This window comes from Mytilus edulis, chromosome 7 (genome assembly GCF_963676685.1).
Source record: "Mytilus edulis chromosome 7, xbMytEdul2.2, whole genome shotgun sequence".
Taxonomy (NCBI): Eukaryota; Metazoa; Mollusca; class Bivalvia; order Mytilida; family Mytilidae; genus Mytilus; species Mytilus edulis.
Window position 1 is genome coordinate 88,021,591 of NC_092350.1, and position 24,629 is coordinate 88,046,219.

At 31.8% G+C, this 24,629-nt stretch overlaps 1 long non-coding RNA gene across 2 annotated transcripts; it reads right to left on the reverse strand.

Annotated features, from left to right (window-relative positions):
- Nucleotides 1–523: 523 nt before the first annotated feature.
- On the reverse strand, nucleotides 524–23,229 carry LOC139482724 (uncharacterized). Of its 2 annotated transcripts, none has more exons than XR_011654931.1 (4): nucleotides 23,007–23,229; nucleotides 6,143–6,308; nucleotides 1,430–1,453; nucleotides 524–807 (listed from the first exon to the last, which is right to left on the reverse strand). It is a non-coding gene; the product is annotated as an uncharacterized lncRNA (long non-coding RNA). The 2 variants fall into 2 exon arrangements; XR_011654930.1 differs by having other exon boundaries at nucleotides 528–807; nucleotides 6,160–6,308; nucleotides 23,007–23,227.
- Nucleotides 23,230–24,629: the final 1,400 nt, after the last annotated feature.

The following is a 24,629-nucleotide window of genomic DNA, read 5'->3' on the forward strand; positions in this document are numbered from 1 at the left end:
GATTTATATATGATTGACAACAAATCACTCAGAACAAACAAGGGTGATTTATATATGAATGACAATGAATAGCTCAGAACAAACAAAGGTGATTTATATGATTGACAATGAATCACTCAGAACAAACAAGGGTGATTTATATATGATTGACAATGAATCACTCAGAACAAACAAGGGTGATTTATATATGATTGACAACGAATCACTCAGAACAAACAAGGGTGATTTATATATGATTGACAATGAATCACTCAGAACAAATCACTCAGAACAAACAAGGGTGATTTATATATGATTGACAACGAATCACTCAGAACAAACAAGGGGGATTTATATATGATTGACAACGAATCAATCAGAACAAACAAGGGGGATTTATATATGAATGACAATGAATAACTCAGAACAAACAAGGGTGATTTATATATGATTGACAAAGAATCACTCAGAACAAACAAGGGTGATTTATATATGATTGACAATGAATCATTCAGAACAAACAAGGGTGATTGATATATGATTGACAACGAATCACTCAGAACAAACAAGGGTGATTTATATATGATCGACAATGAATCACTCAGAACAAACAAGGGTGATTTATATGATTGACAACGAATCACTCAGAACAAACAAGGGTGATTTATATATGATTGACCTTGTGTGTACTGTTATAAGTTAATACCTTTATGTTTCAAATATTTTAACTTCACTTACACCAAGACTTGTATTTTCCAAATTAGCTCCATTCTGTAAAGATAATTCCACATCTTTAAGATTTCCCTCCTGAGCAGCTCCACAAAGTTTCTGTAAGTAAAACAAAGCTTAAGCATTTCTCTTCTGCACATAATAATGTATTACAAATGTAATAATTCAAATTAAGTAAGTAAGTATATTGGTAATTATAGTGACATGTGTTATTCAATGAACATATTTTAATTAACAAATTAACAAACTACTTTTTATAGTTTGATTTATTCTACTTATGATGTCCACTTTTACAGTTTACTTCTCAAATGCAGTGACAACAACTGATCAAGACAGTGAAATTGCTGTTTGAAATTTCAGAGTTTTTGGAGAAAACACAAACACTTTTGACGCTGTATAATGTATCAGGTTTGCTCCTTGAAATTTTATCCATTACAATTCTTATAACTCTTGTCATTTTGATTTTCTTTTATTTTCCCTCTGTGAATCTCCCTGACCATCATCCCTTACGGCCTCTATTATGACAAGACCTACCTATTGTATTTATTGTGAACTTGTTCTCGTCCTGAATATGCATGAAATATTTGCCACTGGACGTTAAGCAACCAACAATCAAGCAATCCCTCTATGAATACAATGAACTACACACATGTAGCTTTCTGTACAGTTTAAAGACAAAAATAGGTCACATGACTATCGAAATTTAAGAAGAAAATCTTACCTTATCCCAATCTTCCATTATATCCTGCAAAAAAAGAAAAAAACACAATTTTAAATATATATATTAGTTTATAATTCTAATATTTTAACCATTGATTTAGGTCATAATTTTTCTCCACTGTGTAAAGGTTGATGTATCCATCATCTGCAAAGAAGTAAAGGGTTAACAAGGCATACCGCCAAAAGTTTACTAAAGACAGTTGATTTTATTATCTCCCCTTTAACATGTAAACTTTAGTTTACCATAAACAATATCTGTCCAGTTGTTACAACAACAAGGTACAAATTACCGGACATATAGACAGTATATTGAAGTAAGTTGATTTGATTATCTCCCCTTTAACATGTTAGACTACCAGAAATAATATCTGTCCAGCTGTTTCACTGACAATGTCCTACATGGACATATAGACAGTATATTGAAGCAAGTTGATTTGATTATCTCCCGTTTAACATGTTAGACCACAAGACACAATATCTGTCCAGCTGTTTCACTGACAAAGTACCAGGCCTCTACAATAACTTTTTTTTCAACTTGTCCTGTAGGACAAGCACATACCAAAATTTACTTGTCCGAATGAAATTGTTACTTGTCCAAAAATTTTCTATTAAAAATAACCTTTTTTAAATTTTTAGTTGATTAAAGGAACAAAACGAATTTAAACAATATAACAGAATTTGATGTATTTTAAAAAAAATACTTTTCAAAAAATATGAGTCAAGTACAACTGCGAAACTAGTCATATCACAGGAATTAGGTTCTAGTTTCCATCAATGCTAGTCTCATCAGACTCTTAATCATGAGGCACCATCTGATAGGCCTGTACACTCATTGGATTTGTATTCTGTTTATTTTTTTTTTAAGTTAAAAAAAAAGTTTATTCAAATGCAATCAATAAAAAGAAGATAAGCCATCATAAGGTCTGATTGCCAATGAGACAACTCTCTGCAAAAGACTAAATGACACAGACATTAACAACTATAGGTCACCATATTGCAAGTAATGTTTTTTTTCTACTTATGATCAAATATGATTTTGTGAATTTTATGGTAAATAAAAAAAAATATTTTTGTGAAAAAATTACCGGTATGGTATTTATTATAAGGAACAGAATAAGGTAGCAAAATGAGGTACAGATTTGTCTTGGTCCCTAAATGTCTCCTGCCTTGTCAAACTGTCTATCAATCATGTCTACTAAATATGTCTCCTACGGTGCCAAACTGTCTCTTAAACAATTGGAGCTGAATCTTTCGAGGTGACGAACTGTCCTGTAAAGTTACCTTATCTACAAAGCGAATCAATGCATCATTGATTCCGATCAGTAAGACTGTTTTCTGAGAATAATATACCTTCTACCTGTTAAAAAGTACCTGACAAAGAACCAGTTAAAAATTATCGATTGCAAGTAAACATGTTGAAGAAAAAGGTTTTGCATTTGAATAAACAGAATACAGAAACATGTCAAATTAATATTTGTTTTCTTGTTTTTGTTAATAATAAAATACTTTGTTTATCAAAGTTGGAATAAATTTATTTTCAGGAGAATAATTGTACATGTCCCGACGGACAAGCTTGATCCAGCTTTTACTTGTCCGACCTTTTTCCCCTCTGGTACCGGACAACACTACAAACTCCTCAGAGTCTGAATTGACCAGTTTTTGTGCTCGACCAGTAAAATCGAGCAAACACTTTTTACTCGACTAGTCTCGACATTGTCTCGACTGTACTTAACTGTACTTAAGTGTACTCGAATAGGTCTCGACTTTACTTAATTAGTCTGATTCAGTACTTGATGATCTTTGTGTAGTCTGAAATGGTCTTGACCAAGGCTCGACCTGTCTTGACTAGTCTCGACCTGTCTCGACTAGTCTTGACTCAGTCTCAACCAGTCTCGACCTGTCTCGACTAGTCTTGACCTTCAAATTTAGTTTTGACTGGTGTAAATCAGCCAATCTAACTAAATTAAATATTGATCTTAAAAAATTCAAGCTTATTAGGTAGTTTGATTTACTTTAATTCTTAAATTTTACAGCAATACAACAAAAAACTAAATGAAAGGGGATTCAGTAAGCTTGATATATATGTAAGATAGCTGCATAGTTTGATGCAAATCCAAGTTGATTTGAAAAAGTTATTAAAAAAATTAAAGTGTACTATCTCTATTTTGTCCGAATTGCAAATCCTAGCTTTTTATACCAAGATTACTTTAATTCTTAAATTTTACAGCAATACAACAAAAAACTAAATGAAATGGGATTCAGTAAGCTTGATATATATGTAAGATAGCTGCATAGTTTGATGCAAATCCAAGTTGATTTGAAAAAGTTATTAAAAAAATTAAAGTGTACTATCTCTATTTTGTCCGAATTGCAAATCCTAGCTTTTTATACCAAGATTACTTTAATTCTTAAATTTTACAGCAATACAACAAAAAACTAAATGAAATGGGATTCAGTAAGCTTGATATATATGTAAGATAGCTGCAAAGTTTGATGCAAATCCAAGTTGATTTGAAAAAGTTATTAAAAAGATTAAAGTGTACTATCTCTATTTTGTCCGAATTGCAAATTCTAGCTTTTTATACCAAGATTACTTTAATTCTTAAATTTTACAGCAATACAACAAAAAACTGAATGAAATGGGATTCAGTAAGCTTGATATATATGTAAGATAGCTGCATAGTTTGATGCAAATCCAAGTTGATTTGAAAAAGTTATTAAAAAAATTAAAGTGTACTATCTCTATTTTGTCCGAATTGCAAATTCTAGCTTTTATACCAAGATTACTTTAATTCTTAAATTTTACAGCAATACAACAAAAAACTAAATGAAATGAGATTCAGTAAGCTTGATATATATGTAAGATAGCTGCATAGTTTGATGAATATTCAAGTTGATTTGAAAAAGTTATTTAAAAAATTAAAGTGTACTATCTCTATTTTGTCCGAATTGCAAATCCTAGCTTTTTTTACCAAAATTACTTTAATTCTTAAATTTTACAGCAATACAACAAAAAACTAAATGAAATGGGATTCAGTCAGCTTGATATATATCTAAGATATCTGCATAGTTTGATGAAAATCCAAGTTGATTTGAAAAAGTTATAAAAAAAATTAAGGATGCCTATCTGAATTTTTATATAATTTTTTTTTTACATATTGTAAAATTAAATTCTTTCATTTCACAGCAATAAATCAAACTACCTAATAAGCTTGAATTTTTTAAGATCAATATTTAATTTAGTTAGATGGGCTGATTTACACCAGTCAAAACTAAATTTGAAGGTTAAGACTAGTCGAGACAGGTCGAGACTGGTGGAGACTGAGTCGAGACTAGTCGAGACAGGTCGAGACTAGTCAAGACAGGTCGAGACAGGTCGAGCCTTGGTCAAGACCATTTCAGACTACACAAAGATCATCAAGTACTGAATCAGACTAATTAAGTAAAGTCGAGACCTAGTCGAGACCTAGTCTAGTACACTTAAGTACAGTTAAGTACAGTCGAGACAATGTCGAGACTAGTCGAGTAAAATGTGTGCTCGATTTTACTGGTCGAGCACAAAAACTGGTCAATTCAGACTCTGAGGAGTTTGTAGTGCAATCGGACAAGCGTTATTGTCGAGGCCTGAGTACATGGACATATAGACAGTATATTGAAGTAAGTTAATTTGATTATCTCCCCTTTAACATGTTTAGACCACCGGACACAATATCTGTCCAGCTGTTACACTGACAAGGTACATGGTCAAAAGGACAGTATATAGAAGTAAATTGATTTGATTATCTCCCCTTTAACATGTTAGACCACCAGAAATAATATCTGTCCAGCTGTTACACTGACAAGGTACATAGTCAAACGGACAGTATATAGAAGTAAATTAATTTGATTATCTCCCCTTTAACATGTTAGACCATCACAAACATATCTGTCCAGCTGTTGCACTGACAAGGCACATGGACATACAGACAGTATAGTGAAGTAAGTTGATTTGATTATCTCCCCTTGAACATGTTAGACCACCAGAAACAATATCTGTCCAACTGTTACACAGACAAGGCACATGGTCAAATGGACAGTATATAGAAATGATTTAATTTTGGATGTAACGCGTCTTCTGATTGGCTGTTGTTATTTTGTTATGAGCCCATATACATAATTTAGTCATGTGACCGTGACGTCATCAACGTTTTTTCATGGTTTTCTACCGTTTAAAATGGAATTTAGAATTAAATTATAAGAAATGACTGTGATATTTTTTCTGTCTATTTGAAATAACATAAAAAATGTGGTGTACACTGTTAAATAACCCGCTAGGCACGTTAATATTCAGTGTGCACCAAATTTTTAATGTTATTTCTTCATGGACAGAAAAAATATTACAGTTTTTCCTTAATAAAATTAATTTGATTATCTCCCCTCTAACATGTTAGACCAGAAACAATATCTGTCTAGCTGTTAGTCACTGACAAGGCACACAGACAGTAAATGGACAGTATATTGATGAAAGTTAATTTGATTATCTCCCCTTTAGCAAGTTTGATCACCGGAAATAATGTCTGTTTAGCTGTTGCAATGACAATGTTTTTATTCTTTGGCTCATGCCATCAAAGCTAATAACATGAATAAGATTTTATATATTACTTATAAAAAGACTTGATGTAGTGAATGTCCAAAAAGAGACACTTACACCTATACATCAGAAATATATATATACCGAGTATGATTAAATACCCAAAGTCCCAAACAGAAGTCTGTTGGTTCTAGTCCTGAAACTGTTAACAACTACAAATTATCCTTCATAAAACTCCATTTCTAACTTCAGCTTATTTCAAAGGGTGTCATCATGGCGTTAATACCAGCTGCCACAGGTCAATAACAATCTGTAAATAAACGTTAACATCAAATTTAAATCATGTAAAAATAATAGATATCGTCATATGATGCTGGATAAGCCAATCAAATTAAATCAGTTTTTGTATTACGTTTTTCGTATCTTACTCCTTGCAGTGTGATAAGATATATCTCTTAAATAGATAACAGGTCACAACTATAAGAAAATCATTTTTATTTGATATTTCTTCCATTCCTATGGTTGAAAAAATGATAATGCTACGGATTGCACATATTATTCAGCAAATTAAATTCTTATAAATGATAATCAGCACTATTGTTGTATGGGAATTGTAATCAGGTACTTAAGGAACAAATATTATTTCTAGTTAATCCTGTATAATTGCGATTACAGATGCTTGATGAACTTTAATAGAACTAGAATACAGGCGATCCCCCTCCATCTGGTAAATGACATCACAAAGGCACAAAACAAACTTTAATAGAACTAGAATACAGGCGATCCCCTTTATCTGGTAAATGACATCACAAAGGCACAAAACGAACGTTAATAGAACTAGAATATAGGCGATCCCCTTTAAATATCTGGTAAATGACATCACAAAGGCACAAAACGAACTTTAATAGAACTAGAATACAGGTGATCCCCTTTATCTGGTAAATGACATCACTAAGGCACAAAACAAACTTTAATAGAACAAGAATACAGGCGGTCCCCTTTAAATATCTGGTAAATGACATCACAAAGGCACAAAACGAACTTTAATAGAACTAGAATACAGGCGATCCCCCTCTATCTGGTAAATGACATCACAAACATGACAAAGGCACAAAACGAACTTTAATAGAACTAGAATACAGGCAATCCCCCTCTATCTGGTAAATGACATCACAAAGGCACAAAACGAACTTAAATAGAACTAGAATACAGGCGATCCCCTTTATCTGGTAAATGACATCACAAAGGCCCAAAACGGACTTTAATAGAACTAGAATACAGGCGATTCCCTTTATCTGGTAAATGACGTCACAAAGGCACAAAACGAACTTTAATAGAACTAGAATACAGGCAATCCCCTTTATCTGGTAAATGACATCACAAAGGCACAAAACAAACTTTAATAGAACTACAGTCGAACCTCGTTGTGTCGAAATTGAAGGGACCGGACCAAAGTATTCGACTCATCTGAGGTTCGACTCATCGAGGTCGAGTGTGTCGTCATAAATTTTGAATGCATGAAATACGGTGTGAGATTTTAAACTAGATACAATGAACAGTGTGCCTCTTCCATTCAATCTCCGATTTTGATCCTTCGTAATAATTAACCAGATGCTCCGCAGGGGGCAGCTTTATACGACCGCATAGGTTGAACCCTGAACGGTTGGGGCAAGTCTGGACACAACATTCAAGCTGGATTCAGCTCTAAATTTGAATTGTGATTAAACATGTTAAATAATTGACACAGCATAGGTTTTGGACACATAATGAATGTGGTCTAATGAACTTAAAATAATTTTTTTGTCTTTGAGCAATCACTATGCTGTTGAATATTAATCCTCTCAAAAAAATGTTTGAAGAAATTTTCTTTTTATTTATGAAATCTGAAATGAGAAAAAATTAACCCCCCCACCCCCCATTTTTTTTTCACATCCCCCTTTCCCTTTTTTAAAAACTGATCTCAATTCAAATTTCTAATGGAGTTTGCAACAATAACTACTCATTTAAATACATCATAAAATATTAAAATGTAACAAAAAGTGCTTGTTATCACTGAATGGTAAAGAGTGTTTTAATTTATCAGTTGGTAGTAAAAGTGAATATACATTGTGCATTGTATAAAACAATGATTTAAGTTGATTCAACTACTATTCTGGACAAAGAAAGATAACTCCAATCAATTGAAAATTTCTTGCTATTGCACAATATTGTGCAATTAGATATTTCTTGCTATTGCGCAATACTGTGCAATTGAAAATATTTGCTATTGCACAATACTGTGCAATTGAAGATTTCTTGCTATTGCACAATACTGTGCAATTGAACATTTTTTGCTATTGCACAATACTGTGCAATTGAAGATTTCTTGCTATTGCTAAATACTGTGCAATTGAAAATTTCTTGCTATTGCTGAAAACTGTGCAATTGAAAATTTCTTGCTATTGCACAATACTCAATATAATAATTTTGGATCCTGATTTGAACCAACTTGAAAACTGGGCCCATAATCAAAAATCTAAGTACATGATTAAATTCAGCATATCAAAAAAGTCAAAGAATTCAATTTTTATTAAAATCAAACTTAGTTTAATTTTGGACCCTTTGGTATTTAATGTAGACCAATTTGAAAACGGGACTAAAAATTAAGAATCTACATACACAGTTAGATCTGACAAAAAGTTCAATTTTGGACCCTTTGGGCCCCTTATTCCTAAAAACCTGTTGGGACCAAAACTCCCAAAATCAAACCCAACCTTCCTTTAGTGGTCATAAACCTTGTGTTTAAATTTCAAAGATTTCTATTTACTTATACTAAAGTTATGGTGCGAAAACCAAGAATAATGCTTACTTGGGCCCCTTTTTGGCCCCTAATTCCTAAACTGTTCAGACCTCAACTCCCAAAATCAATCCCAACCTTCCTTTTGTGGTCATAAACCTTGTGTTTAAATTTCATTGATTTCTATTTACTTATACTAAAGTTATTGTGCGAAAACCAAGAATAATGCTTATCGAAAAATTAAAATTTTTGCGGTCGTATAAAAACACAAGTATAGATACAAATCATGCACAAATAAAATCAATAGTCTATACACAAATATTTCAAAGGTCAGTCAAAATGTTCTTATCATTTTTTTTCCAATTGAAATGTTTGATATTCAATAATTCTAAACATACTGTGTAGTCTTTGTCAATGACCAAAAAATCTGAAACTGGTGACCACTAGTCTTAAAGGTAACCATTAAAGACAAGAGTGCACACACTGAAATGTCTCGCCTTCTTTACTAATCATTGATATTATGTTGATACTCCTAAAAATAAAGCTTTATTACGACTGTCACATAAACTTAACATGAACCATATGCCAGGCAGACATGTACAGCTAACAATGCTTCCATACAACAAATTTGGCTGACATATTGCTTATAGTTTATAGTTTAACACAAAAACTTAACACTGAGCAATGAACCGTGAAAACGAGGTCAAGGTCAAATAAAACCTGCACGACTGACATATAGACAATGATAGATCATAAAATATTTCCATACACAAAATATAGTTGTCTTGACCTATGACATATAGTATCAGATAAAAAGACCAAAACTCAAAAACTTAACTTTGACCACTGAACCATAAAAATGAGGTCAAGGTCAGATGACATCTGCCCGCTAGACATGTACATCTTACAATCATTCCATACAACAAATATAGTAAACGTATTGCATAAAGTATTAGAAAAACAGACCAAAACACAAAAACTTAACTATAACCACTGAACCATGAAAATGAGGTCAAATGACACCTGCCAGTTGGACATGTACACCTTACAGTCCTTCCATACAACAAATATACTAGACCTATTGCTTATAGTATCTGAGATATGGACTTGACCACCAAAACTTAACCTTGTTCACTGATCCATGAAATGAGGTCGAGGTCAAGTGAAAACTGTCTGCCGGGCATGAGGACCTTGCAAGGTACGCACATACTAAATATAGTTATCCTATTACTTACAGTAAGAGAGAATTTAACATTACAAACCAGATGCTCCGCAGGGCGCAGCTTTATACGACCACAGAGGTTGAACCCTGAACGGTTGGGTCAAGTATGGACACAACATTCAAGCTGGATTCAGCTCTAAATTTGGATTGTGATTAAATAGTTGACACAGCATAGGTTTCTGACACAGCATAGGTTTCTGACACAGAATGAACATGATGAATGTGGTCTAATGAACTTAAAATACTTTTTTTTCCTTTGAGCAATTCACTATGCTGTTGAATATTAATCCTCTCAAAAAAATGTTTGAAGAAATTTTCTTTTTATTTATGAAATCTGAAATGAGAAAAATTTACCCCCCCCCCATTTTTTTTTCACATCCCCCTTTCCCTTTTTCCAAAACTGATCTCAATTCAAATTTCTAATGGAGTTTGCAACAATAACTACTCATTTAAATACATCATAAAATATTAAAATGTAACAAAAGGTGCTTGTTATCACTGAATGGTAAACAGTGGTAAAGATTGTTTTAATTTATCAGTTGGTAGTAAAAGTGCATATACATTGTATATTGTATAAAACAATGATTTAAGTTGATTCAACTACTATTCTGGACAAAAGATAACTCCAATCAATTGAAAATTTCTTGCTATTGCACAATATTGTGCAATTAGATATTTATTGCTATTGCGCAATACTGTGCAATTGAAAATATTTGCTATTGCACAATACTGTGCAATTGAAGATTTCTTGCTATTGCACAATACTGTGCAATTGAAAATTTCTTGCTATTGCACATGTTGCACAATACTGTGCAATTGAAGATTTCTTGCTATTGCTGAATACTGTGCAATTGAAGATTTCTTGCTATTGCTGAATACTGTGCAATTGAAAATTTCTTGCTATTGCACAATACTTAATATAATAATTTTGGGTCCTGATTTGAACCAACATGAAAACTGCACCCATAATCTGATAATCAAAAATCTAAGTACATGTTTAGATTCAGCATATCAAAAAAGCTCAAGAATTCAATTTTTGTTAAAATCAAACTTAGTTTAATTTTGGACCCTTTGGACTTTAATGTAGACCAATTTGATAACAGGACTAAAAATTAAGAATCTACATACACAGTAAGATTTGGCATATCAAAGAACCCCAATTATTCAATTTTTGATGAAATCAAACAAAGTTTAATTTGGACCCGATTTGGACCAACTTGAAAACTGGGCCAATAATCAAAAATCTAAGTACATTTTTAAATTCAGCATATCAAAGAACCCCAAGGATTCAATTTTTGTCAAAATCAAACTAAGTTTAATTTTTGACCCTTTGGACCTTAATGTAGACCAATTGAAAACGGGACCAAAAATTAAGAATCTACATACACAGTTAGATTCGGCATATCAAAGAACCCCAATTATTCAATTTTTTGGTGAAATCAAACTAAGTTCAATTTTGGACCCTTTGGGGCCCTTATTCCTAAACTGTTGGGACCAAAACTCCGAAAATCAAACCCAACCTTCCTTTAGTGGTCATAAACCTTGTGTTTAAATTTCATAGATTTCTATTTACTTAAACTAAAGTTATGGTGCGAAAACCAAGAATAATGCTTAAATGGGCCCCTTTTTGGTCCCTAATTCCTAAACTGTTCAGACCTCAACTTCCAAAATCAATACCAACCTTCCTTTTGTGGTCATAAACCTTGTGTTTAAATTTCATTGATTTCTATTTATTTAAACTAAAGTTATTGTGCGAAAACCAAGAATAATGCTTACTTGGGCCCTTTTTTGGCCCCTAATTCCTAAACTGTTAGAGCCAAAACTCCCAAAATCAATCCCAACCTTCCTTTTGTGGTCATAAACCTTGTGTCAAAATTTCATAGATTTCTATTTACTTAAACTTAAGTTATTGTGCGAAAACCAAGAAAATGCTTATTTGGGCCCTTTTTGGCCCCTAATTCCTAAAATGTTGGGATCAAACTTCCAAAATCAATCCCAACCTTCCTTTTGTGGTCATAAACCTTGTGTTAAAATTTCATAGACTTCTATTCACTTTTACTAAAGTTAGAGTGCGAAAACTAAAAGTATTCGGACGACGACGATGACGCAGATGACGACGCTGCAACGTGATAGCAATATACAACGAAAAATTAAAATTTTTGTGTTCGTATAAAAATCTGAACTTTTTTTTCAAGTGGTCACTGAACCATGAAAATGAGGTCAAGGACAATGGACATGTGACTGACGGAAACTTCGTAACATGAGGCATCTATATACAAAATATGAAGCATCCAGGTCTTCCCCCTTCTTATATATTTAGCTTTTAGGAAGTGAGCTAACACCGCCGCCTCCGCAGCCTCCGCCGCCGCCGGATCACTATCCCTTTCTGCAACAAAAGTTGCAGGCTCGAAAAAAATTAAGACAGTTTTTAAACACAATTTATTTAACAAAAAATGTTTAATAAAAATATTAAATATTTCTTCAAAAAGCTGCATGTACATTTGTAATTATATAAATGCTTCCAGTGTTAGTCTAATGATGGCTATTTTTCATAATTTAAACCATTTTTGAACCAAAATATTAAAAGAGTTTTTTCCTGAGGTGTCCCGTGATACTCATGATACTCATTTTTGACTTCATGTGAAACACAAAATGCACATCTGATTATGGCTAGGCCGTAAGGAACATTCAGTGAAAGTTAAGAAGTATTACGCCCAGTAGTTTCAGAGGAGAGGTTTTTTAAATGTTAGCAAACATTGGTGGCCTTTGGCTGTTATCTGCTCTTTGGTCCGGTTGTTGTCTCTTTGACATATTCCCCATTTCCATTCTCAATTTTCATGATTTTATGATGAACGAATAGTGTAAAATTGTTTATAAGAGGCATTAACTTCTTGAGGGGTCAATTGACAATTTTGGTCATATAACTTTTTAGTAGATCTTACATTGCTGAACATTTTTATATTTATCTTCAATAATATTCATGATATTCAAGATTAAAGATTATAGCCAAAAACTGCAAAATTTACTTTACAGCAACAGTGGCGGATCGGGGGGGGGGGGGGGGATTCAATTTTAAAACGAGTGCATGGACCTCTATCTTTTAAAACGACATTTTGTTTCATTTTGCAGGGAGATTATAAGGACCAAATTTTATAAAACTGTAAATAGTGCAATTTTATTAATTTTGATAAATATACATTTGTACAGCAAAAATGACGTTTTTTTCTCAATTCATAACCATTTGAAAAATATGAGTTATTTCTGAAAAAAAAAATCCATATATATTTTCTTTGGATACTTATAAAATACAGAAATTACAAATTATTTAACAAAAAACAATTTGTGTTTATCATGTTTATCTTTTAAAAAAAAAAGTTATGAATTTATTTCGAAAGGAAAAATACGGCCACAAATCCGAATTTTAAGCAAATATACAAAATTTTTATCTCATTTTACCCAAAAAGTAGCACATGAAGGTATATTTTGTATTACATATTTGATTTAATCAGGCAGAAAATAGCCTATATGGAAATTTCATCGAACTGTAAATACGGGATCAAAACTATCGTATGCCCTTAATCATGTTAATATGCATGATCGAACCCCTTGATGGAAAACTGTAATTGTACATACATGTACATTGTATATGAATATATGCAAACTTAGGCTTCATGTTTTTTGAACATATGAACTCAAAACAATATAAGAATACTACGTTTTTTTTAACCCCAATTCAATCATGTGATAACTTATAAGAATACTACTTTGCTTTATACTCCAATCATGTGATAAGAATACTACGTTGTTTTATACCCCAATCATGTGATAAGAATACTTCGTTGTTTTACACCCCAATCATGTGATAAGAATACTACGTTGTTTTATACCCCAATCATGTGATAAGAATACTACGTTGTTTTATACCCCAATCATGTGATAAGAATACTACGTTGTTTTATACCCCAACCATGTGATAAGAATACTACATTGTTTTACACCCCAATCATGTGATAAGAATACTACGTTGTTTTATACCCCAATCATGTGATAAGAATACTACGTTGTTTTATACCCCAATCATGTGATACGAATACTACATTGTTTTATATCCCAATCATGTGATAAGAATACTACGTTGTTTTATACCCCAATCATGTGATAAGAATACTACGTTGTTTTATCATGTTTATACCCCAATCATGTGATAAGAATACTACGTTGTTTTATATCCCAATCATGTGATAAGAATACTACGTTGTTTTACACCCCAATCATGTGATAAGAATACTACGTTGTTTTACACCCCAATCATGTGATAAGAATACTACGTTGTTTTACACCCCAATCATGTGATAAGAATACTACGTTGTTTTATACCCCAATCATGTGATACGAATACTACATTGTTTTATACCCCAATCATGTGATAAGAATACTACGTTGTTTTATACCCCAATCATGTGATAAGAATACTACGTTGTTTTATACCCCAATCATGTGATAAGAATACTACGTTGTTTTATACCCCAATCATGTGATACGAATACTACGTTGTTTTATACCCCAACCATGTGATAAGAATACTACATTGTTTTATACCCCAATCATGTGATAAGAATACTACGTTGTTTTATACCCCAATCATGTGATAAGAATACTACTTTGCTTTATACCCCAATCATGTGATAAAAATACTACGTTGTTTTATACCCCAATCATGTGATAAGAATACTACGTTGTTTTATACCCCAATCATGTGATAAGAATACTACGTTGTTTTATACCCCAACCATGTGATAAGAATACTACGTTGTTTTATACCCCAATCATGTGATAAGAATACTACGTTGTTTTACACCCCAATCATGTGATAAGAATACTACGTTGTTTTATACCCCAATCATGTGATACGAATACTACGTTGTTTTATACCCCAACCATGTGATAAGAATACTACATTGTTTTATACCCCAATCATGTGATAAGAATACTACGTTGTTTTATACCCCAATCATGTGATAAGAATACTACGTTGTTTTATACCCCAATCATGTGATAAGAATACTACGTTGTTTTATACCCCAATCATGTGATAAGAATACTACGTTGTTTTATACCCCAATCATGTGATAAGAATACTACGTTGTTTTATACCCCAACCATGTGATAAGAATACTACGTTGTTTTATACCCCAATCATGTGATAAGAATACTACGTTGTTTTACACCCCAATCATGTGATAAGAATACTACGTTGTTTTATACCCCAATCATGTGATAACTTATAAGAATACTACGTTGTTTTATACCCCAATCATGTGATAAGAATACTACGTTGTTTTATACCCCAATCATGTGATAAGAATACTACGTTGTTTTATACCCCAATCATGTGATAAGAATACTACGTTGTTTTATACCCCAATCATGTGATAAGAATACTACGTTGTTTTATACCCCAATCATGTGATAAGAATACTACTTTGCTTTATACCCCAATCATGTGATAAAAATACTACGTTGTTTTACACCCCAATCATGTGATAAGAATACTACGTTGTTTTATACCCCAATCATGTGATAAGAATACTACGTTGTTTTATACCCCAACCATGTGATAAGAATACTATGTTGTTTTATACCCCAATCATGTGATAAGAATACTACTTTGTTTTATACCCCAATCATGTGATAAGAATACTACGTTGTTTTACACCTCAATCATGTGATAAGAATACTACTTTGCTTTACACCCCAATCATGTGATAAGAATACTACGTTGTTTTATACCTCAATCATGTGATAAGAATACTACTTTGTTTTATACCCCAATCATGTGATAAGAATACTTCGTTGTTTTACACCCCAATCATGTGATAAGAATACTACGTTGTTTTACACCCCAATCATGTGATAAGAATACTACGTTGTTTTATACCCCAATCATGTGATAAGAATACTACGTTGTTTTACACCCCAATCATGTGATACGAATACTACATTGTTTTATACCCCAATCATGTGATAAGAATACTACGTTGTTTTATACCCCAATCATGTGATAAGAATACTACGTTGTTTTATACCCCAATAATGAGATAAGAATACTACGTTGTTCTATACCCCAATCATGTGATAAGAATACTACGTTGTTTTATACCCCAATCATGTGATAAGAATACTACGTTGTTTTATACCCCAATCATGTGATAAGAATACTACGTTGTTTTATACCCCAATCATGTGATAAGAATACTATGTTGTTTTATACCCCAATCATGTGATAAGAATACTACGTTGTTTTATACCCCAATCATGTGATACGAATACTACGTTGTTTTATATCCCAACCATGTGATAAGAATACTACGTTGTTTTATACCCCAATCATGTGATAAGAATACTTCGTTGTTGTATACCCGAATCATGTGATATTGGTCAATGCGGTCAAATAATTTTGTTGTACAAGTCAGCATGAGGTATCAAAACTACTGAAATTTTGTTATGTATCAATATTTTGAATAAAAGGAGGACATGCTGCAGGCACCCTAAATTTATGCGAACAAAAATTTGTTGTTATTGTATTGCAATATTGCTGTCCATTATATTGTACATTGAATCTAACACAAAAATATGGCTGATTTACTATGCATGTATACATGGTATATAGATTAACAAATTAAAGTGCACATATGGTCAGTTTTGGTCAATGCGGTCAAATCATTTTGTTGTTCAAGTCAACATGAGGTATCAAAACTACTGAAATTGGAAAATGAAAAACATCCAGGGGATACACCAGAGAGTGAGGAGAACTTGCTTCTTGCAAGACACTTTCCGTGAAAACAATTAGATATATGAGGCTTAAATTAAAATATTGTTTGTTTGCCCTTTACCGACCGACCCTATACATTCGTTCTGCCTGAAAATCTTTTATTTATCTTTACCAGCAAGATTTTATTTTATTTTATGTTTTGTTCCTACCAAAAATCTTATATTTGTATTTCCCGCTCAAAACTTTTTTACCGGAATTTTCAGGTTTTATCTTTCCTGTATGAGGTCTAGTCCGTTTGGTATCACATGAGCGTTTGACATGAATGAACACTTGCATTTGGAGTTTCAAAGCATTTGTTTGAAATCGATGTTGAAAGGTTTGAAATCATGACTTAACGAACGTTACTCTGTGTCTTTATACATGAAGAGCAGGGTTCATTCAAAAAAAGTTCGTCCAATACTAAATTATCAACGTGTGTACAAAATATTTTGTAAACAGACTATGTATCCTATGTAGGGATGGCCTTTGGTGGTCCGTAGATTAGGATGATTATGTTAATGATGCCTTCGACCAGCATTGATCATGTTGATATATTCTGATTTATATCTGACATGAACCAAACAGTCGGAAACCAGGTTGAAATAGAACAAAAGAATCGAAGCTCTCTATTAGAGAAGGCGATAAATGTTTACTGTATTGTTTACTATAGTGACAAATTTTTAAAAAGTTAATAGAAACAAACAAAACTGCAATTTTCTTCTCAATTACGAGGTGCTTTATTTCAAAAACACCATTTGCATAAGTTTTCAATTTATCTAGTACATAGTTAAGCAGAACAATTAGATATCAAGTCGACGACATGGGTATCTTTCAAGTTGGATGACAAAAATGCATAACCTCCGATTTTTTTGAAAAATTACCACGGACGGAAAAGATATCAATCTATTAGTTCAGTAATTTTCGTGTCTGCCCTTCCATTATGTGACTGAAGAAAAAAATTCAAAAAATAGGTAACAATTGTATCGAAAAGAGAAAATCGAGTGCACCTTTTTATGTTAGGGCGTGTTTGAGTTGAGTATTTTGTCTTGATATCGTTCAAAGTAAGAATATTTCATACATCGTCTTGCTTCAGATTCTATCATTGTTATATATTAAAGCTACAGGTTGACTTTATAACACAAAAAAATAACAGTACTAAAAGATGAAATATATGGGTCAGGTGAAATACCTATCTAATGAGTCACAAAAACAGGGAAGGTGTGTTCGAATAGCTATTTTTTTACTGAAAGTACTTGACGACAGTCTTACAAGTTGGATGATGAAAATGCATATCTTCGAAAAATTCAAATTTTTTGTGTGTGATAACTAGGGTTTATAGTCTTCAACCACTAAAAAAATCTAGTCTGCCCTTCCACGAAATATTTAAATGGTTTTTTTTTAATGTTTATGATTTTTTCGAAAATTCCACCTAACAAACGGATCAGACAATAGTTTTAAGTTGAATCAATGCAGACAATATCATTAACTGATGCTCATTAGCTAGTTGATACTTTTGTCTTTTAAAATATAACTGACATATAAGGATCGTATTGGTGCAATGTGGATAAATTTATCGGTTTCCAAGAGCAAAATTGGTAGCGCGTCATCGCTACAATGGCTTCCATTTTTACGATTGTGAAAATGAACTGGCGTAATGGGGAGATAATTTTGACGAAGTAGGATCCTGACTGAAAGGTCTGTAAAAGGGAGAATATTTGGCAGTAAAATCGCCAAGTTTTTCCATACAGATCATTTATAAATGCGGTGTAAAATACGTGACAATTGAGTTTCAAGTCTTGTAGCATTTTTATTGGAAACACAGGCACACACAAAAATTTAAACACTCTAGGGACTTTTTCTACTAGTATAAATGTACAATGTATTTCTGCCCGGACATATTTTACCAGAACAAAATTATCTCTTACCTGCTTACAGAAAAACTTTAGGTTTGAACCTTGAAGTAAGCGTGCAAGGTACATAGTACTATTAGTGCAAGTTAAAATTCTTAAAAATTCCAGGTATGTAAACATTTAAAATATGCCGCACAGTCCTATATTTTGAAATTTGAAAAAAAATTGTAGTGCATATGAATTAACTTCACATTCTACATGATATTTTTTTTTTCAAAACTTGGGACTATTATACTAATAGTCCTAGAAACTTAGAAAAATGTACTGAGCTAACTTATTTTTTGGGAAAGAAAAATAAAATATTTTACCTACCTACCTCCCTGTTTCAAAACATAGGGTCGGAAAAGGGCAAAAAAAACAATATTTTAATTTGGGCCTGAAAACAACATTTTGTTTAATTTTTTTTTATTAATTTTTTTTTTTACATGAGGCATTTGCCCCATTTGCCTATTTTCTGCCTCATTAAATCAAATATGTAATAAAAAATATACCTTCATGTGCTACTTTTTGAGTAAAATGAGATAAAAATTGTGTATATTTGCTTAAAATTCGGATTTGTGGCGGTATTTTTCCTTTCGAAATAAAGTCATAACTTTTTTTTTAACAGATAAACACAAATTGTTTTTTGTTAAATAATTTGTAATTTCTGCATTTAAATCATTTCAATGTAGTACGGCCCTGCATACGTTGATAGTTGTTCTTCCCATGGATAGAAACAATTGTTCAGACAAGCTTTTTATAAAAAAAAATACTTCCTTTTTACCTTGAAGAAAATAAAATTACTCAGTTAACTGTTCAATTGAAAATATCTTCTCAGTCATTGTTCAGAACATTAATACAAAGAAGGAGAGATATGGAAACCCGGAAACATGTCAAACTGTGTTCAAACTGTAATTAAATACACAGCAGAGACGAGATGTAAAGTGTGCCTGCTTGGAGACTTTAATGCGCATACAGGAACTAAGACTGATTTTACTGAAATTAATGATTATGTTCTTAATTCTGTACAATTAGAGGATGTTATTAACTCTGTAAATTTAGAAACTTTAGGTATTGATGTATCACGTAATAGTTTAGATTTGTCAGTTAATAATTATGGAAACAGACTATTGCAATTGTGTCAAAATATTGAATTACTGATTGTTAATGGTAGACTAGGTAAAGACAAAGGTATAGGTGCTTTAACTTGTAAAAACACCACTATTGTTGATTACTGTATTTTATCACCTGAACTTTTTCCTTATATATCAGAATTTGAAGTATTACCATTTGACCCAATGTTAAGTGATGTTCACAATGCCTTGCATGTTAAAATATTGTGTAAATTGATTGATGTTAATAAATGTATGAACTCTGGTGAACCCAGTACTATTGTAAAAGCAGTCTGGGATAGCAAAAATCTTCAGTCTTTTAATGACTGTTTGAATGATGAAAATATTGTATGTTTGAATGATAAATTGGATGCCATTGATATTGCAAGTGTAAGTAAAGATTCAATTAATAGTTTAATTGAAGAATGTAATAATATTATTATACAAGCTGCTTCTGAATGTGGTATGTTAAAAGAAAAAAATATTGTAAACAATAATTGTAATAGGAATATTAAAAATTGTAAGGTTAAAAAACCATGGTTTAATCAAGAGTGTTATACTAAAAGGAAAGATTATCATAAAGCCAAAAGTTACAATTGGCGGGTAAAATCTGTAGAGAGCAAGAATAATTTGATTAGATGTAGTAAAGCGTATAAAAAAGTTTGTAATTTACAATATAATGAATATAGAAAAAACTTCATTAAGAAGTTAAGAAATCTTAGTCAAAGTGATCCTAAATCTTATTGGTCATTACTTAACAAATCAAGTAATACAAAGACAAATGTACTAGAGAAGATATCACTTGAATGTTTTCATGAACATTTTAAGAAATTGAGTAATGTACAACATGATCAGAATGGTGATTTTACAGATGATATTGATTGTAATGCTGTAACTAATTTGAATTTTGAACTGAATTCTGTCATTACTGTAGACGAGGTTGTCAAAGCAATTAAGTCATTGAAAAATAATAAATCAAGTGGTACAGATTTGATATTAAATGAATTTTTGAAAAATTCATGTCAGAAAATGATTGATATATATGTAAAAATGTTTAACATTGTTTTTAAATCTGGAAAAATTCCTGACCTATGGTCAGTTGGTATTATATGTCCAATTTATAAGGGTAAAGGTGACATGGCCGACCCTGATAATTATAGGGGTATAACTATTCTGAGCTGTTATGGTAAACTTTTTACAACTGTATTGAACAACAGATTAAATTGTTACTTAGAAAATATGAATGTTCTCTGCGAAGAACAGGCAGGTTTTAGGAAAAATTATGGTACTTATGATCACATTTTTAATCTTCAATGCTTAGTTGAGCTATATTTGTATCGTAAAAAACCATTGTATTGTGCATTTGTTGATTACCGTAAGGCATTTGACTCTGTTAATAGAATAGCATTATGGCGTAAATTGTTGCAAAACTGTGTTGATGGAAATATGTTTGTTATTATACATGCTATGTATGAAAATGCTAAATCCTGTGTTAGGCAAGGTTCAAAGTTATCTGAATATTTTCAAAGTAATATTGGTGTTCGTCAAGGTGAAAATCTGTCTCCTGTACTCTTTTCACTGTTTTTAAATGACCTGGTAGAGTTTATTTCCAAAGCTTATGATGGTCTATCTGATGTATGTGATGCAACTCACCTAGTACTAGATACTGATGAAATTTCTGTTTATTTAAGATTATACTTGTTGTTATATGCTGATGACACTGTTATTTTAGCTGAATCCAAGGTAGAATTACAAACTGCTCTTAACGCAATGTACTTGTATTGTAAGACATGGAATTTAGAAATTAATGCTTCAAAGACAAAAGTTGTTATATTTAATAAACGTAAAATTATTGACAAACCTGTATTTACTTTAAATGGTGAAATTTTAAATGTTGTAGATGACTTTGTGTATTTAGGTATAATTTTTATGTCAAATGGATCTTTTTCCAAAAACAGAATTAAATTGTTGGATCAGGGTAGAAAAGCAATGTATAGTATGTTGAGAAAATGTAGATCCTTAGGTTTACCTATTGATATCCAACTTAAAATGTTTGATACTATGGTTTCTCCAATTCTACTTTATGGTTGTGAAGTGTGGGGTTATGAGAATAATGCTGCTGTTGAATCTTTGTTTTTACAATTTTACAAAATTATACTTGGTGTTAAAAAGTCTACTCCTAATTGTATTTTATATGGAGAATTAGGTAGATATCCTACTGACATATTTATAAAGAGCAGAATGATAGGTATGTGGAAAAGGCTTGTATGTAATAAACAAGACAAGATATCTGCTATGTTGTACAAATTGTTGTTTAATATGCATAAGAAAGACTTTTTCCATTCTAAGTGGATAACATATATTGAAAATATCTTGAATGATTGTGGTTTTTCTGAATATTGGATTGCACAAAATGTACCAAAATGTATAAATTTATCAAAACTTGTTAAACAGAGATTATGTGATCAATTTAAGCAGAATTGGTTTACAACTATTTTTAACTCACCAAAATGTCTTAACTACAGAATTTTTAAATATAATCATGGTTTAGAATTTTATTTACTTAATTTACCAGATGATTTGAAAAAAGCCTTATGCAATTTTAGATGTCTAAATCATCGACTCCCTATTGAAAGGGGTCGCTTTTGGGGTATAGAACGTGACGACAGAATTTGTGACATTTGTAACAAAAACCAATTAGGTGATGAATATCATTATTTATTTAATTGTACTTTTTTCAATAATGAAAGGAAATCCTTATTACCTTGTAATCTTATTATCAATCATAATACTGACAAATTTTATGAATTATTTAATTCTGACTCTTACAATGTTGTTCTTAAAATTGCAAAATTTTGTAAAATTGTACTATCTGTTGTTAATTAAAATAATATTGTTTCAACCATTAATATGTCCATTTGAAGTTTACTGTCTTCCTTTAAATGCATTACTTTTTCAAATGTATATATGTTAATGAATGTTTATAATGTTCACTGCATTACTTTGATACTTTGTTATTTGTTATATTATGAATACTTATGTAGTATTTGTTATTGTTCACACATATCCTGTTGGGGTCTTTGAGAAATAAAAAACTTGAAACTTGAAAAACTTGTAAAAAATATTTTTAAAATCACCTAAAATGAATGTGTCATTTCTTCACTCGAGTCAGATATAACAGAAATATTAAAAACTTACCCTTTAAAGCCATTGAAATGACGTCTTCTTGGTGAAAAAGAATTGTTTGCAGTCTGTCGATAGCAGTTTAAATTCCGAGAAGAGCAGGAAGTTTTTGTCAAAACGAGACACTGAATAACGGTATTAGGACAAGTCGGACCAAGAAAACTCGGACCAGTTTTAAAGAAACTCGGATTAGGTTGACAGACAAATCGGACCAGTTTGAAACACTGATTGGACCGATTTAAAGGCAATTCTTTTCAAAAACAACTAGGAGCAATGGAAAACACTGATTGGGTCCATTTAAGAAAGATTTGTTCCTTACCTGGTGAAATAAGTTCTGGGTTTGTGAAATTTGTTCCTCACCTGGTAAAATAAGTTTCTAGTCTGTGAAATATGTTCCACAGGTTAAACAGGTTATCTTATATACTGAACATTTGTCATCAATGAGTTTAAAGTCATCATTCAAGTGCATTATAAAAATAAGTATAATATATTGATAATATAATAAATGAAAAATGTAAAGCATCCAATAAGAATCTTGTGGACTATAGTAATGTTTAATTATAAACGTACAGAAATATCAAAATGACAGTCCCACTTTGAGCCAGAAAAGAGTATAAGGATAAGAGAAATCTTTCAGAAAAAAATAAAGTCAAAGATGAACATGAACATATGAACTAATTTAAAAAGGACAAAATAACTGATTAATGATTCCAAAAGACATGAAGAAACAAAAGACACACTCTTTTGAAACTGTTCCATGACAAGTACGTGTCTGACTAGAAACAGGACCATGACAGTTAACAGGAACCAAGGAGGAATACTACATAAAACATAGATACAAATTATGATAAATTACCATCACTTTATCCTGTAGAACTTTATAGTCATGCCTACAATTGCACATGTATCCCATGCCAGCACACTCAGTACAGCATTTAGCTTGCTTTATAATTTAAGTGTAACAAGAAAATGTTTCGCTGTGCAATATGTTGCAAAGGTACTTATTTCAGTGAAAATAGGTTTGAGAAGAACTTATTCATTGATTTCTTTGAAATATGTACATTTTGGTCTTAAGCTAATATCACAGGAACTTATTTAAAACTTTTAATATTAACTGGAACAAAATTCATGGAGCTATGATATTTGTTCAGGAACTTATTTCATATTTGGTCAAAAAATTAGTTCTGGAACAAATTTTACAGTGCTGGAACATATTTTCTGCGATATTAGTTCCGGCGGAACATATTTCCTATGAAATTTGTTCCAGCGGAACAAATGTCACGCCGGAACATATTTTTTGTTACATACGCAGTGGCGGATCCAGCCATTTTAAAAAGGGGGAAGGTCCCAATCCAGTGTAAAGGGGGGGTTCCAACTATATGCTCCCATTCAAATGCATTGATCGGCCAAAAAAAAGGGTACCCCCCCCTGGATCCGCCATTGGTACGTCACGGTAGTACGACCTGGCCCACCGTTTCATTGTTTCGATTCGTCTTTTAAACAATTAAGTGTGATTTGTCTTAAAACTAATCCGAGTTGTCTTAAAATGATTTTGACAAACTGTCAATGCTTTATACATAAATGTCTATATATAAATTATTATTATTAATTATTATAGTATTATGTATTAATCAGTAT